Source organism: Myxine glutinosa, chromosome 1 (assembly GCF_964187855.1).
Source record: "Myxine glutinosa chromosome 1, kmMyxGlut1.1, whole genome shotgun sequence".
In the NCBI taxonomy this organism is placed as follows: domain Eukaryota; kingdom Metazoa; phylum Chordata; class Myxini; order Myxiniformes; family Myxinidae; genus Myxine; species Myxine glutinosa.
Genome location: NC_136261.1, coordinates 204,387,588 through 204,405,197, shown reverse-complemented (window position 1 = coordinate 204,405,197; position 17,610 = coordinate 204,387,588).

Here is a 17,610-nt window from a genome sequence, read left to right as displayed (position 1 = left end):
TGAACATTGTGCTACAAATTGTGTCCACACCTAGAAAGCCTCCAGCTTGCTGAACATTGTGCTACAAATTGTGTCCACATCTAGAAAGCCTCCAGCTTGCTGAACATTGTGCTACAAATTGTGTCCACATCTAGAAAGCCTCCAGCCTGCTGAACATTGTACTACAAATTGTGTCCACATCTAGAAAGCCTCCAGCCTGCTGAACATTGTACTACAAATTGTGTCCACATCAAGAAAGCCTCCAGCCTGCTGAATATTGTGCTACAAATTGTGTCCACATCTAGAAAGCCTCCAGCCTGCTGAACATTGTGCTACAAATTGTGTCCACATCTAGAAAGCCTCCAGCCTGCTGAACATTGTACTACAAATTGTGTCCACATCTAGAAAGCCTCCAGCCTGCTGAACATTGCGCTACAAATTGTGTCCACATCTAGAAAGCCTCCAGCCTGCTGAACATTGGGCTACAAATTGTGTCCACATCAAGAAAGCCTCCAGCCTGCTGAACATTGTGCTACAAATTGTGTCCACATCCAGAAAGTCTCCAGCCTGCTGAACATTGTGCTATAAATTGTGTCCACATCTACAAAGCCTCCAGCCTGCTGAACATTGCGCTACAAATTGTGTCCACATCTAGAAACCCTCCAGCCTGCTGAACATTGTGCTACAAATTGTGTCCACATCGAGAAAGCCTCCAGTCTGCTGAACATTGTGCTACAAATTGTGTCCACATCTAGAAAGCCTCCAGCCTGCTGAACATTGTGCTACAAATTGTGTCCACATCTGTAAAGCCTCCAGCCTGCTGAACATTGTGCTACAAATTGTGTCCACATCTAGAGAGCCTCCAGCCTGCTGAACATTGTGCTGCAAATTGTGTCCGCATCTAGAAACCCTCCAGCCTGCTGAACATTGTGCTACAAATTGTGTCCACATCTGTAAAGCCTCCAGCCTGCTGAACATTGTGCTACAAGTTGTGTCCACATCTAGGAAGCCTCCAGCCTGCTGAACTTTGTGCTCCAAATTATGTCCACATCTAGAAAGCCTCCAGCCTGCTGAATATTGTGCTACAAATTGTGTCCACATCTAGAAAGCCTCCAGCCTGCTGAACATTGTACTACAAATTGTGTCCACATCTAAAAAGCCTCCAGCCAGCTGAACATTGTATGACAAATTGTGTCCACATCTAGAAAGCCTCCAGCCTGCTGAACATTGTGCTACAAATTGTGTCCACATCTAGAAACCCTCCAGCCAACTGAACATTGTACTACAAATTGTGTCCACATCTAGAAACCCTCCAGCCTGCTGAACATTGTGCTACAAATTGTGTCAACATCTAGAAAGCATACAGCCTGCTGAACATTGTACTACAAATTGTGTCCACATCTAGAAACCCTCCAGCCTGCTGAATATTGTGCTACAAATTGTATCCACATCTAGAAAGCCTCCAGCCAGCTGAACATTGTACTACAAATTGTGTCCACATCGAGAAACCCCCCAGCCTGCTGAACATTGTGCTACAAATTGTGTCCACATCTAGAAAGCCTCCAGCCAGCTGAACATTGTACTACAAATTGTGTCCACATCTAGAAACCCTCCAGCCTGCTGAACATTGTGCTACAAATTGTGTCCACATCTAGAAAGCCTCCAGCCTGCTGAACATTGTGCTACAAATTGTGTCCACATCTAGAAAGCATCCAGCCTGCTGAACATTGTGCAACAAATAGTGTCCACATCCAGAAACCCTCCAGCCTGCTGAATATTGTGCTACAAATTGTGTCCACATCTAGAAAGCCTCCAGCCTGCTGAACATTGTACTACAAATTGTGTCCTCATCTAGAAAGCCTCCAGCCTGCTGAACATTGTGCTATGAATTGTGTCCACATCTAAAAACCCTCCAGCCTGCTGAACATTGTGCTCCAAATTGTGTCCACATCTAGAAACCCTACAGCCTGCTGAACATTGTGCTACAAATTGTGTCCACATCTAGAAACCCTACTGAATATTGTGCTACAAATTGTGTCCACATCGAGAAAGCCTCCAGCCTGCTGAACAGTGTGCTACAAATTGTGGCCACATCTACAAAGCCTCCAGCCTGCTGAACATTGTGCTACAAATTGTGTCCACATCTAGAAAGCCTCCAGCCTGCTGAACATTGTGCGACAAATTATGTCCACATTTAGAAAGCCTCCAGCCTGCTAAACATTGTGCGACAAATTGTGTCCACAAATTGTGTCCACAAAGAACTTTGTGGATACAATTCGTATTGTGATATTAATTGTATCCACATCTAGAAAGCCTCCAGCCTGCTGAACATTGTGCTACAACATGTGTCCAGATCTACAAAGCCTCCAGCCTGCTGAACATCGTGCTACAAATTGTGTCCACATCTAGAAACCCTCCAGCCTGCTGAACATTGTGCTACAAATTGTGTCCACACCTAGAAAGCCTCCAGCCTGCTGAACATTGGGCTACAAATTGTGTCCACATCAAGAAAGCCTCCAGCCTGCTGAACATTGTGCTACAAATTGTGTCCACATCTAGAAAGTCTCCAGCCTGCTGAACATTGTGCTATAAATTGTGTCCACATCTACAAAGCCTCCAGCCTGCTGAACATTGCGCTACAAATTGTGTCCACATCTAGAAACCACATCAGCTGGCTGATGGTACAGATGCGGATACGGGTACAGGTATGGACGCGGATACGGGTGCTACAAATTGTGTCCACATCGAGAAAGCCTCCAGTCTGCTGAACATTGTGCTACAAATTGTGTCCACATCTAGAAAGCCTCCAGCCTGCTGAACATTGTGCTACAAATTGTGTCCACATCTAGAGAGCCTCCAGCCTGCTGAACATTGTGCTGCAAATTGTGTCCGCATCTAGAAACCCTCCAGCCTGCTGAACATTGTGCTACAAATTGTGTCCACATCTGTAAAGCCTCCAGCCTGCTGAACATTGTGCTACAAGTTGTGTCCACATCTAGGAAGCCTCCAGCCTGCTGAACCTTGTGCTCCAAATTATGTCCACATCTAGAAAGCCTCCAGCCTGCTGAATATTGTGCTACAAATTGTGTCCACATCTAGAAAGCCTCCAGCCTGCTGAACATTGTACTACAAATTGTGTCCACATCTAAAAAGCCTCCAGCCAGCTGAACATTGTACGACAAATTGTGTCCACATCTAGAAAGCCTCCAGTCTGCTGAACATTGTGCTACAAATTGTGTCCACATCTAGAAACCCTCCAGCCAGCTGAACATTGTACTACAAATTGTGTCCACATCTAGAAACCCTCCAGCCTGCTGAACATTGTGCTACAAATTGTGTCAACATCTAGAAAGCATACAGCCTGCTGAACATTGTACAACAAATTGTGTCCACATCTAGAAACCCTCCAGCCTGCTGAATATTGTGCTACAAATTGTATCCACATCTAGAAAGCCTCCAGCCAGCTCAACATTGTACTACAAATTGTGTCCACATCTAGAAACCCCCCAGCCTGCTGAACATTGTGCTACAAATTGTGTCCACATCTAGAAAGCCTCCAGCCAGCTGAACATTGTACTACAAATTGTGTCCACATCTAGAAAGCCTCCAGCCTGCTGAACATTGTGCAACAAATTGTGTCCACATCCAGAAACCCTCCAGCCTGCTGAATATTGTGCTACAAATTGTGTCCACATCTAGAAAGCCTCCAGCCTGCTGAACATTGTGCTACAAATTGTGTCCACATCTAGAAACCCTACAGCCTGCTGAATATTGTGCTACAAATTGTGTCCACATCGAGAAAGCCCCCAGCCTGCTGAACAGTGTGCGACAAATTGTGGCCACAACTCCTCTGCACTGTAGAGCAGTGTTGACCACACATGGCATTTAATTAACTCCTCTTTGTTTTTCTTTGTACAAAGTCAAGGCTCATGGAAGAGCTAGAACCAAGAACACATCAGGATGCACAAAACAAACGGAATAGCAGAAAGAGAGGGGGGAATAATAATAATAACAAGAAAGAGCAGATTGCAAACCCTCGCCAGGACGTGTTTTTAGTGGTTTTTAAGACTTTTGTGTTAAAACAAATATGGCGGCCGAACCACGTGACCGACGACGTCATTTTTTCCCCTCCAACAATTTGTCCCTAGATGATGCTCAAGAAATTTCATCTTGATCAGATGAAGTTTTGTACTTTTCGAATTATGACGTCATAATGGAGGCACCTATGACATCATCATTAACATATGTTATTCCCCATGGAGAGTTATTCTACAGGAGGAGGTGCACCTATGGTGTAAATTTCCTGTCAATCGGACCAACGGTTGCAGAGAAAATCATTTTTATTCTCTGCGGACAAACAGACAGACAAAGACAGACATACAGACAAACGGACTCAAATGCAATACCCTCTCCTCTGGCGAGGGTAACAAGAAAGAGCAATCAATAACATTGCAGACCCTCACCAGGACTTATTTTGTGTGGCAAATAAATGGAAGAATGTATACTCACTGAAAATACTAAAAACAAATACTAACTGAAAGGTTGTTGAATGCATATGAAATGTCTAAATGGTATAGTTGTAAATGTGTGAAGGTCAAAGGTCTGAAAAGTTGTAAAGGTCTAAAAGGATAGAAAGGGGTCTGAGGGCCTTCGGGGTTCTAAAGGGTATAAGGATCTAAAGGGTCGAAGGGTTCTAAAGGTTGTAACTGGATCTATGGGGTCTACAGGGTGTTAGGGGTCTTAAATGGTCTTCGGGTTATTAAGGGTCTTTGGGGTCTCAAATGGTCTTCGGGCTCCAAAGGCTCTAAATGGTTTTTGGGGTCTTAGGGTGTTTGTGGTCTTAATGGGTCATATGGTCTAACTAAAGGGTCTGAGGGCCCTTAAAGGGTCTTATGGTTCTAAAGAGTCTAATGTAATTAATACACACTAGTAGAGTACCCACCCCCTGGGTGGGTCTAGCTTGCACATCAGTTGCTGAAAAAAGTAATGTCTGTTTTGCAAGAAGACTACAGATGTTTGTGTGGTGTGCGCTTAAAAGGTTCTAGATGGTCTAAAGGGTATGTTCTAATAGTAGTTAGCATATAAGGGGTCAAAAGGGTCTCATCTTTCTACAATGTAAAAAGGGTCTAAAAGGTCTAAAGCTCTAACTTATCAAGGAACCATTGGTGATTTTGTGATTAAAAGTCAAAATCTTCTTTTTCACACTAACCCGTGACGTCACACTCAGAAGTCGACCGCCATATTGGTATTGCCTACGGGTTACATCGCGGTACGATTTAACTCAAATGGTGAATAATTTTCGATTTTCCACAAATATGTCGGGTCAATGCATCCTTGGTGGTTGTAGTAATACAAACTGAGATGGTTTCATGTTACATCAATGGCCGAAAGACCCTAAATTTACCAGAAATTGGACGAGGTTTGCCCGAAATACCCGAGTGTCGGGCCTACAAAATGTTCACTTTTGTGATCAGAACATTTTACAGAGAACTGTTATGAAACAACAAAGACGGCTAGATCTTGTGGTTTTCTGCTGCAATTGAGAGAGGATACCATCCCCACGATTAAGCGAAAGAAACAGCCGTCACTCAAAACTGTAAGACAATCTCCACTCAGCTACCAGCATATGGACACGGGTGATTTGAGTGGTGAATCAAACACCTGTGCTAACCTGCTGGAGACTGATCTCACCTCGCCACCACTCCACACCCCTCTTCCTCCAAGCACCACTCCCCCCTGCACTGGGGCGGACATCGCACGGCACGACATGACGACATGGACACGACACGGCACGGATATGATCGTGGGAACCCGGCACTGAATGACCACAGACACAAATGACGTCCTGGAAAAGTATGAAACTTTGCGATTCTGCAACATACAACACACCAGGTCAGCCTGCAACGGTGTGACAAAGCATTTGTCGCCCATTTTGTCGGTAGTGTCCGAGTGTGCCTGGGCGGTGTCTGTGCTGTGTCGTGTTCGTACCGTGTTGTGTCCGTGCCGTGGCCATACTACGTTGTGCTGTGTCAGTGCTTTGAAAAGGTTGTTGAACTTTGGCCTATGCTGACCTTTTAGCCTATGCTGATCTCAAAAATAGTTGGCGGTTGAATTCAGGTAGCTGATATGCAAATCCTATTCAAATTTAAGTTAATCGGATGAAAATTGAGGATTTTAGAAATTTGAAAGATGTAGTTGACCTTTGGCCCATGTTGACCTTTTGGCCTATGCTGACCTCAAAAATAGTTGGTGGTTAAATTCAGTTTGCTGATATTAGTGGGGTGCCTCATGTATTTCCGTAGGAATCAGATGCCCAAAGTGAGATAGTGGTTGATTTGACTTTATGAAGGTATGACTTAAAGAAAAATTTTGGGTGACGATTTTTTCGGTGCCCAAAAGGGCGTGTTACGGCCCAAAATCCAAGATGGCTGCCATCGCTCATGGAAAATACAGAGCATGGCATATCTCTGGAACTACTTGATCAATTTCAGTTATTTTGGAGTCAGTGTTAGGGTTTTCAAACATGACTGATCATTTGGAATAGGTTTCAAGTCGATTGGAGGTCAAGTTCATATAGTAGCATCGAGGTCAAGGCCATCTTTGACTTCTCGGTGTAAAAATATGCATATCTCTTGGGTTAATTGATCAAATCGCATGATGTTAGAGTCTATTGTAGGGTTTTCAAACATGCCTGATCACTTTGAACAGGTTTCAAGTTGCTGGGAGATCAAGGTCGCACTATGGGTCAAGTCAAACATCAAAATAAGCTGAACATTTCAAAAATATCACTTTATAACAATTTGGTCATATTACCATTACAGCATAATATAATACAAATTAGATACATATACACAGTAAACACATGGAATCACATTGAATAAGACTACATTTCAGTCATGATTGAATTTCAATGATTACATTATTGGAGCATAAATGCATCATAACACATACCATGTAATATGTAGTAAAATCAGTGGCACACAATCCTCCGACTTTATTATCCCCTTTCATCTTCCTGCAACAATCACATATCGTCATCTTCATCTTCCATCATGCAGTAGTCAGGAAGATTGCAGCAATCACTATTGTGGCATTTGCATAGTGCAGTGCAGTGCAGGTTGTTCTTCTTGCACGAGCATTGTTGACCCTTCCAAGATGTCCGGCAACCACATCTGATCAGTTCCAAGACGGCGACTGGTGCTGGTTTGTAGAGGCACCAGATTGGGACAATGGGACATACTCTTCCCTGACAAGCATCCATCCATTCTCCTCTAGTGGTGGTAGGCATGGGTTTGGTGTTATATAACTTTTGTCCCTCATAGCCACAAAGTTGGTGCGTAAGATATGGGGCATAAGTGTTGCTCTGGTTGGAGGAAGCTTCTCACCCTCCAGATTCTTGGCCTTGAAGAGATCCCAGCGCAAAGCTGGTATGGTAGTTGGACCCCCAGAGCTGTATACCGCGCAAACAAACCTCTCAATAGGCTGCAATTGTTTGGGCAGCTGACCATCCACCAGCTCATGGTTTGTGAGTACCCCTTCACCCAGGAGTCGGAAGGTAGAGATGATGGGGTCATCATTGGGCAAGGATAGATACGAGGTGATCCAACTTTTCTTTGAGATGCCAACAAATTTTCCACCCCAATCTGCACCAGTGAAGTTATGGATACCAATCAAACCTTGACACTTCTCTTGTCCAATGGTACTCACGTGTTGAGGAATGTTGATGGATCGATATTTGTTGCCTTTCCCAGTGAGGAAGTTGAGTTTGGTGAAAGCACCAAGTCTTCCATGAGCCACAAGGTCCATTAGCAAAACCAGTACGTCAGTGTCGGGTGACCACACATCTATCTCTCTCATAGTGGAGTCACTGAGGGCATCGATCACATGTAGAGGAATCATGGTGTCTGCCTCCTCATGATTGTGGGTGGACATCGACTCTGCCAAGGAGTGGGGTTGGTTGACCTGCACTGTGGTATCTTTCACGACGACCACCTTCTTCTTTGACCCTTTGTATGCCTCCAGTAGAGCATCATCAAGAGTGTTGGAGAGCATGGCCTTTGTCTTAGAGGCAGACAGCAGCTCTTTGAGGGTGACCTTAGCGATGGCCATCTCATCGTGGATTGCGAACTCCATCTCCTTTTCCTGTGCTCACTTGGCCCTCGTCTTCTGCTTCAGTGATTGAGTGATGTCATAACGGTCAAAAATGATACGCCCCTCATCATACGATTTCACCATCCATGCAATTCTCTTGACAAATGCCTTCGTGAAGTCGAGGATCTTCTTCATGCCTGGACCTTTTTTTATGCATTGAACAACAGCCATAGTCAATGATGATAACACGGTCATGAGGTTCAACAGTCATTAATGAGAATGTTCAGGAGGCCATCGTGTATATCATCTTGTGCCAGTGCCTGGACTGGTGCTTGTGTCTCAGTCTGGATGGGCTTTCCTTATTCAACAGCATGTATGATGGATGCTTTGTCTGTTGGGATGAGAAGTGATCCATCTGATGCAAACATTGACCTTGGTGTGACCGCCATCTCGTAATCGCCAATGGTTGCAGGTAGGCAAGGAACTAGCCTGGGCGTGACTGCTGGATGACGAGGAATCGGGCAAGGAGCTGTCTCTCTTCTAGATGTCTAGCCATGTAGAGTACACTGCCCATAGGGAGTCTCCTCCAGAAAGTCAATGTTATCAACAGCGAAGAAAACTGGGATGCCTTTCTTGATGAAGTCTGGAAGACAATATCCACCTGTGTCTGTCATTCGGAGCACCACCGCATGCTCAATACGCTTCATAATGTTTAAGATGTGTTTATACCCTGTACCCACATACACACTGGAGAGCACACGTACTAGGTTTTTATCACGAACTCGCTGGTGAATAGTCAGGGGCAAGCCAACAGACAGTGATGTCTCCACACGTTGGACAAACCCTATATCGTCTTTGGGCTTGTGCTTAACCTGCCTGTCGGTGTGAGTGTTTTGAACCATGAATTGACAACCAACTTCAACACATTTCTGAACCTCTGTATCCCGTTTCCCTCCAACATTCTCAGCATAAGGCCCATACCAGAGGTGAGTAAGAAAGAGTTTGGTGAGGGGAGGGTTTTCCCAATTACTCAGAGAACTATCACCAGAGAACTGCCACCTATATCTACACTTCATAATTTCAGCTCGAATTACACTTGCTACCTCTAACAAGCTCTCTAGTACAGCATTTGGTGCCTTTGTGGTAGCATTGTCAACAGCTTCACCAAGATATTTGGATAAGACCCTTTCACTCTCATTTTGCTGAGGAGGCTGAACAAATTTTATGTTTGGAATTCGATCACTCAGCAATTTCTTCAAATACTTTCTCTGATTGTCTTTCAAGTTTACAATATTGTTTTTCTTAAGTATAGACAGGTACATATTGTTTATTTTAGCCATATTCAATACCACCCCAGCATCAAACATCAGTGATGATTTAACATGCATAACAATCTGAACATCTGAAATTTCCCTCATCATATTATCATTGTCTGCACTTGTGTCATTTGAACTTGTCCTTTGAGCTCCCTGTATACAGTTACTATGACACCACTTTTCCTGAGCATGGGCATCATCAGGTTGATGTAAACTGGACAGTGATGCCCTGATATGATCATCCATGGTGTTAGCCTTGATGTTCAGCAGTGTTTGCCCACGATTGTCCGACACAACCTTGTGAAGTTCTTCCTCATGATATTTGCATTTACCAGAAGTTGGAGCAAATATGCATACTTTCTCCTTCGGAACAGCACCCGCCTGTCTCTGTGGACGTCCTGTTGTTGATTTGGCTGGCCGGCCTCTTTTCACTGGCTGGCCTGGTGAATGAGTCAGAGCAGGCTCTTTTATTTTGGGCTCTTTCCAGACGTGTCTTATGAACAATTTTCTTACGACAGTCTGAATGATATCTGACCTGTTCTAGCTCTGATTGGGGTAGACGAGAAAGAAAATCTGCTGGAGGTCTCAAACTAACTTCCCCGAGGTCAGCCAGGCTTTCTGCATAGCGCAATATATCACATATATTTTCAACATCAGGGTGAGCCACAAGGTTTCCAGAGTCACTCTTACACACCACACACACATTACATGTGGTGTTGCAGTAGTTTCAGACATGTTTGATTTCTGTATATAGTCTTAATCGTTTGGAGCAGGATAACTTTGACTTGATTTGATGGAATCAGGAAGCGGAAATAGATAATATAATGGGGATTGATAATAATAATAATTGAAACCAGCCCAACATTTGATGAACAAATTCAAGAAAAATTGACTTCGTATGAAAAGGGTTAAACAGAAATAAATTATGTTGCAATTTATTTTGGGCGATATGCATATTTCTGCATAGAGATGTAAAACATTAGCTTGACATTGACCCTACTGCATGACCTTGACCTCAAATCGACTTGAAACCTGTTCAAAGTGATCAGGCATGTTTGAAAACTCTACAATGGACTCTCACATCATGCGATTTGACCAATTAACTCCAGAGATATGCATATTTCGGCACAGAGGTAAAAAATGACCTTGACCTTGATGCCACTGCATGACCTTGACCTCCAATCAGCTTGCCACCATTTCCAAATGATCAGGCATATTTGAAAACCCTAAAATGGACTCCAAAATCATTGAAATTGGTCAAGTAGTCCAAAGATGTGCCATTGTCTGTATTTTCCATGAGCGATGGCAGCCATTTTGGATTTTGGGCCCTAACACGCCCTTATGGGCACCGAAAAAATCGTCACCCAAAATTTTTCTTTAATTCATACCCTAATGAAGTCAAATCAACCACGATCTCACTTTGGGCATCTGATTCCTACGGGACTGCTAAATACATACATGAGGCACCCCACTATATGGAAATCCTATTCAAATTTCAAGTCAATCAGAAGAAAATTGAGGATTTTAGAAATTTGAAATGGTTGTTGACCTTTTGGCCTATGTTGACCTTTTGGCCTATGTTGACCTCAAAAATAGTTGGTGGTTGAATTCAGTTCGACGATATGTAAATCTTATTCAAATTTAAGTCAATAGGATGAAAATTGAGGATTTTAGAAAATTGAAAGAAGTAGTTGACCTTGGCCCATGTTGACCTTTTGGCCTATGCTGACCTCAAAAATAGTTGGTGGTTGAATTCAGTTTGCTGATATGAAAATCCTATTCAAATTTTAAGTCAATCGGATGAAAATTGAGGATTTTAGAAATTAGAAATTGTTGTTGACCTTTTGGCCTATGTTGACCTTTTGGCCTATGTTGATCTAAAAATAGTTGTTGGCTGAATTCAATTAGCTGATATGGAAATCCTATTCCAATTTCATGTCAATCAGATGAAAATTGAGAATTTTAGAAATTTGAAGAAAGTTGCTGACCTTTGGCCGATGTTGACCTTTTGACATCAAAATAAATAGGATTATGGCAGACCACCAACTACCATTTGGTGAAGTTTCGTGAAGATCGGTTTAAAATTTTGACCTGAAGGCAAGTATAAGTGAGTATAACATTTTAATTTTTTGAAATAAAAATTTTATACATCTTTTATATACTACAACTACAACAACAACAACAACATGCATTTTAAGGCCATTTTCCCTGCTCCAGCGGGGGTTAGCCTTGCGGTCCCCATGACAATCTTCTCCATCATTATATAAAGTATAAAAATTTTTGCCAAGTAACAAAGTCAAACAGACACAAATGCAATACCCTCTCCTTTGGCGAGGGTAATAATAATACGTCACGTAAAATGATTACCGTAAGTACAGGACACAAGTACAAGTACAAAATACACCTTAAACATTTAAGTAAGTGACGTCAGTAACCCTACTTCAAGTAAGTAAGGTATTGAAGTAAGGCCAATGTTCTGAGATGCTGTATTGCTGAGCTCTTATCAGGGACGTCACAATCAAACAGGAGCCTATCAAGATAAGTCCTAATAAGATTAGGATCCAGGTAAGATAAGGATCTTAGGAGTGTACACTCTTGACACACTATCGAAAGCTTTGTAGAAATCAACAAAAATCACCACTAAATCAGTATGGTGGATTTTGTGTTTCTTCTATGACTCTGCACTGTGCCAAGAACTGCTGCACTGTGCCTCGGCAGGGTCGGCATCCATTACGCTCAGTTCACATGTGCAGCTCTGGCACTGGTTGTATGTAGTTTCAGCAGCAATTTATTGTATAGTTTTGCTGCACAAGACATCAATGAAAACCTCCTTTGTTCTCTCACCCGGTTTCTTTGGGATTCCCTCAATTTGTGCTGTTCCTTAGGAGGATCCATTCGGTTCAAACCATCGTTCATTATAATTTGAACCATTCTTCCATCACCCGAAGGAGTTCAACTGGGATTTCATCCAGGCCGGTTGCTTTCCCACCTGGGCTATCACGAGCGATCCGAAGCACTGATTAAAGTGTGATTGCAGTGCAATTGAAGTCAGCAGGAGATAGAAGTCTGATGTCTTCAGAGAGCATGAGATGTATCTCAGGAAGTGGTGGTACATTGGTAATTCTACAAAATAAGTCTTTTATATCATCCATGCGTTCCAATGGTGTCTCCAGCTGGGTTTAGTGCATTAGGACTCCTTCGGCCGGTGAGAGTATTGATGATGCTCCACACAGAGCATCCTTTTGCTACACGTGAGGCTGAGACCGACCTGATGACCTCGTCAACATCTGCTTTTTGTCTCTCCATGTGCACTGTGGCAAGGCTAAGAGTAGCTGCATCCGCTTCTCTGTCGCTTCCCGAACGGCGAGGGTTCTCACATCGTGTCATGGTCGTGTGACTTCAGGATCCCCATCCTAAGATGCGAAATAATTAAATAAGAGGGGGAAAACATCCACAGCAGGACTGACGGAGAACACAGACGGAGGCGGACAACGAAGGAATGCGGGTAAGATTGAGGGGTAGGGGATGATGCAGGGGGGTGGACAAGATGGATACAGAAGCAAACTCTCAGAAAGGAAAAACTGGAAAATTTTGGGGGAAGTTTAACAGGGGGGAGAAAAGATCATGGTTTTGGATGGGGGATGATCTGAGATGGTGGTGAACAGCTGTTTTGAAGATCTGGAGGGAAGAATGACATTGAAGAAAGTCTGGAAGTTGGTTCCACAGGTGGGGAAAAGAGGAATGAATGAGTGGAGGTGAACAGTGATCCTGATGTTAGGCAGTGACACCAGAAGGGGGATTGCTGGTGGACCGCGTTTGCCCTCAAAAACTGGGCGGGGGGCAACAACAAATCACGGAGAGGGCAGAGGGTGCAAGACCAGAAAGGAGGTGGTAGAAGATAGAGAGATGAGATTTCGTCTGCGATGGTGAAATGATAGGCCCAAAGCCTTTAATCACACTTTAACAAAAAATACTGTTTTGTCAAAGCACTGTCTCACTATTGTGCAGAAATTTGAGCTCCCGAGCTCAAAGGATGGCTGAGATATTGCCCGAACAAACAAACAAAGAAACAAGTACACCACCCCCATGCCAAATACATAAATATCCTAAATATAAAAATTGGCTAAAAGAATACCGAAACCACCACCGTTTCATCCGAATCTAACTAAAAAAAATAAAATTAATGAAATCATTCATCGGATAAATTAAATAATTAATCGATTAATCGTTTTTTTTTTTGTTATACAGAATCGAGGCTCATCTAAGAGCTAAACACATTGAACATGAAAACATGCAGACACATAAAACATGCAATGAAGGGAGCGGGAGACAAGAGGGAGAGAGGGAAGTACACAAGCACAACAGAAGAGAACAACGACATGGGTTGATCTGTGGGAGGGGGAGTGCTGGGGGAAGGGGGGGAGGGGTACACGGTATAAAGCAAATGAACACTTCTAGGAATTTCAGGAAAGAAGTTGAGGATTGAAAGAGGTGGATTTGGGGCGTTTTAACAGGGGTAGAAAAGATCAAGGTTTTGGATGGGGGGAGATAAGAGATGGTGGTGAACAGCTGTTTTAAAGACCTGGAGGGATGAGTGAGATTGAAGAGAGTGAGGGAGTTTGTTCCAGAGGTGGGAGAAAAGGGAAATGAAGGAGCGAAGGTGAACAGGGAGTCTTGATTTTGGAAGTTTCACCAGAAGAGGGTTGCAGGCAGACGTTGAGTCCTGCAGGAATATTTGGGAAACAGGGAACAGACAGAGCAGGGGGAGCAAGGCCAGAGAGGAGTCAGTAGAAGACAGAGACCACCTACCTGCCTGTGGTGAGAGAGAAAGGCCCTCAAAGGCTTCATCACGGGAGATTCCAATGATTCTGAATGCTTCGATTTCAACCACGTGAAGCCAAGCTAGGTGCGAGGCAGGAGCACCAGCCCAGAGGGGAGAGCAGTATTCCATTGAGCTGCGGATGAAAGCTTTGTATGTGGTGAGGAGCTCAGGTGTGCCCAGAAAGGACTTCGCACGATGGCGGATGCACAGTCGGCGACTTGCTTTGTAGGCCAGCTTGGAAATGTGGTTTTCCCAGGAAAGACCATGGCAGATATTGAGACCCAAAAGCTTGAGTGACAGAACTTCTTCAAAAGGTTTGTTCAGAAAGTAGGTGGGAGGGTTGTCCAGACGGTCTTTTCAGAGAGACAAAGTGATTGTGAGATTTGTCAGGATTGAAAGACATGTTCTACTTGTTTGACCCGTTTGTGATATTGTCCAGGTCTGCAGAGAGTGAGAAGGCTGCAGACTGCCAATCTGAGGGTTGAGATATGGAGTGGCAGAGAGTGGAGTCATCAGCAAAGAGATAGAGAGGATTTTCCAGAGTCAGAGAGATCACTAATGAAGACCAGAAAAAGCACAGGGCCCAGAACACTGCCTTGAGGAACTCCAGCCTGAACAGGAAGGGGAGATGAGAGAATTCCATTCAGGGCCACATGTTGACGGCGACCAGAAAGGAAATCTAGAAGCCATGTGTGGAGGATTCCATGGATACCATACGAGGAGAGTTTGGTGAGCAGAGCTGGGTGCCAGACCGTATCGAAGGCACGTGATATGTCAAGGGAGACAGCTCTGATTTCCTGTTTGGCATCGAGGACCTCCATCCATTGTTGAGCCAGCAGAAGCAGCATGTCCAGAGTAGAATGACCTGGTCTGAAGCCAAATTGATGATCGGAGATCAAGCCATTGGAGAAGAGAAAGGATTTGATGTCAGAAGTGATGATCGATTCCATGACTTTGCTGATTATTGGGAGCAGGCTGATTGGTCTGTTGTTACAAGGATCTGTTTTTGCACCTTTTTGTTTAAAGCGGTAATGGTGGCTGATTTCCAAGCAGATGGGAGATGACCTTAAGCAAAAGAGAGAGTGAAGAGAATTGAGAGAGGGTGTGAAAGAGCGGCAGAACAGGATTTTAGGACTCGTGGGCTGATGCCGTCTGGTGCAGTTGCAGAATCAGAGTCGAGGTTTGACAGAAACTTCTCCACCTTGTCAGGAGAGGACACAGAGTCAACGAGCAGCTGGGTACGACTGGGTAGGGTGGGTACAGAGAGAGATGGGTTTGGGACACAAGATTTTGAGGCAAACACAGAGTTGAGACATTCGGCTTTGTCACGTGTGGTGTCAGCTGTGTAGCCATTTGAGGTAAGGGAGGGGATGGAGGGGAAAACAAACACCAGAAACAGATTTCACCAGATGCCACCAGGATTTGGAGGAGGGAGACAGGTTTGAGAGTTCAGTCTTGAGAGTAGAGAGATGGTGCTTCCTGGTTGGATTAACCTTCCATGAGGCAAAGGCAAGTTGGTTCAGGGCAACTGCCTCTCCACAAGCTTCAGTGTACCATGGAGGGGAGGAAGGGTGTGACAACTGAAGACGAGATGGGATAAATCTGTGCATTAGAGAGAGAGAGCAGTTTACGTTGGAAGTATTCCCAGGAAGAGTTGATGTCAGAGGCAGTAGAAATGATTGATGGCAGCTTGAAGACTATGCCAGTCGGCTTAAGTGAAATGCCAGACTCGTCCACGCTGAGGCTCTCTGAGAATGGCCAGAGAGATGTCCATTTTAACAAGGAAATGATCAGAAGAACCGATTGGAGCAGAAGAAGAGCAGCAAACATTTGCAGGGAAGTTTGTCATAACCAAGTCTGGAAGGGAAGATACTCCATTGACTGAGATCCGGGTCAGGAAATTGACCGATTGTGTCAGTCCCAATGATTCACAGAAGTCCTTTGCAGAGATGCCATGGCTGGTGAGAGGTACCCTCAACCAGCCAGCTCGCATGATGACAGTTGAAGTCGCCACATATGAGGAAGAGAGAGTTGGGATGAGTGGATAGAAGTTGGTCCATGTTGTCAGACAGCGAAATATAAATGGAGTCATCACTGTTTGGAGCACGGTACAGAACACATATGAACAAAAAGTGGGAGCAGAGAGGAAGCCGTAGCTAGAGGTACTCCTGGGGGTGGGGTGGAGAGAGGACAGTGCAAGGAGAGTGAGGAAGAGATTTTTTGATAAAGATAGCAACCCCAGCACCAGGACGAGGCTCAGGTCTATCATACCGGAGGAGGGAGTAACCAGGAAGAGATATCAAGGAATCAGAGACATCTTGAAGGAGGAAAGTTTCTGTTAAGCAGATTACGTCTGGTTTGTCAGAAGCAACCTGCAGGGAGAGATCAATCAGGTATGAGTGAATGCCCCGGATGTTTGAGGTCCCTACCGTTAAGGAAGAGGGAGGGACAGCGTCGGGTGCAGGACAGGGGAGGATAAGGGTAGGGTAAGATGAGGGGGAAAAGGGGGAGGTAGGGAGAGCTGTTGATAGTGTGTCAGAGATAGGAGAAAGGGAAGGATGAGGAGGACAAAAGGTTTGATGGTGATGGGATGAGGCAGAGTGAGGGGTTGTTTGAGGGGGGGGGGCAGAGCAAAGTAGAAGGTTGGAGGAGGTGGAAGTATGAGATAGAAGGGAGACAAAGTGGGGAGGCAGCTTTGAGGAGGAAGGGGGAGGAGGGAGAATTGGAGAAAGATGGTAGGGGGTGGAGATTTCATGGGGAGGGGTTTGGGTGGAGTTTAGGAGGGGAGGGTCAAGGAAAGAGAATTGAAAGGGAGGGGTGAGGGGGAGTTTTGTCGGGGAGGGGTCAGGGGGGAGTTTAGAAAGTGGATGATTAATGAAAAATGAACATTTATTCATTTATTAATCAATAAACATATTTGTTAATCTTTTATTATTTATTGATTTATTAATTATTTGAACATTTAACATATTTATTAATCAATAAATCAAAAATAGCCTTTGCAGCCAAATCACTTGGTCATTGTCATGTCCAAATATCAGCTTCCTTGCTCAAAAGGTGCCTGAGATGTTGCCCAGATGAGAAAGGAAATAAATAAGTACTTAATTAATCGATAATAATTAAATAAGTAATCCATTAATTGATTAATAAAAAAAACAAAAATACCGTTTTTGCCAAAGTACTTGCTCACTATTGTGCTGAAATGTCAGCTTCGTAGCTCAAAGGATGGCTGAGATATCGCCCGGATAAACAAACAAACAAGAAACCGAGTGAAAACCGAGTACTCCCTTTCAGTGCGCTGCCGGCCCCCTATGGTGCCCGGCAATGACCTCGTGCAGTGCCTGGAGATGGCATAGGATAGGACTGGTGTACAAAAACAACCGGAGTGAAAACTGAGTACTC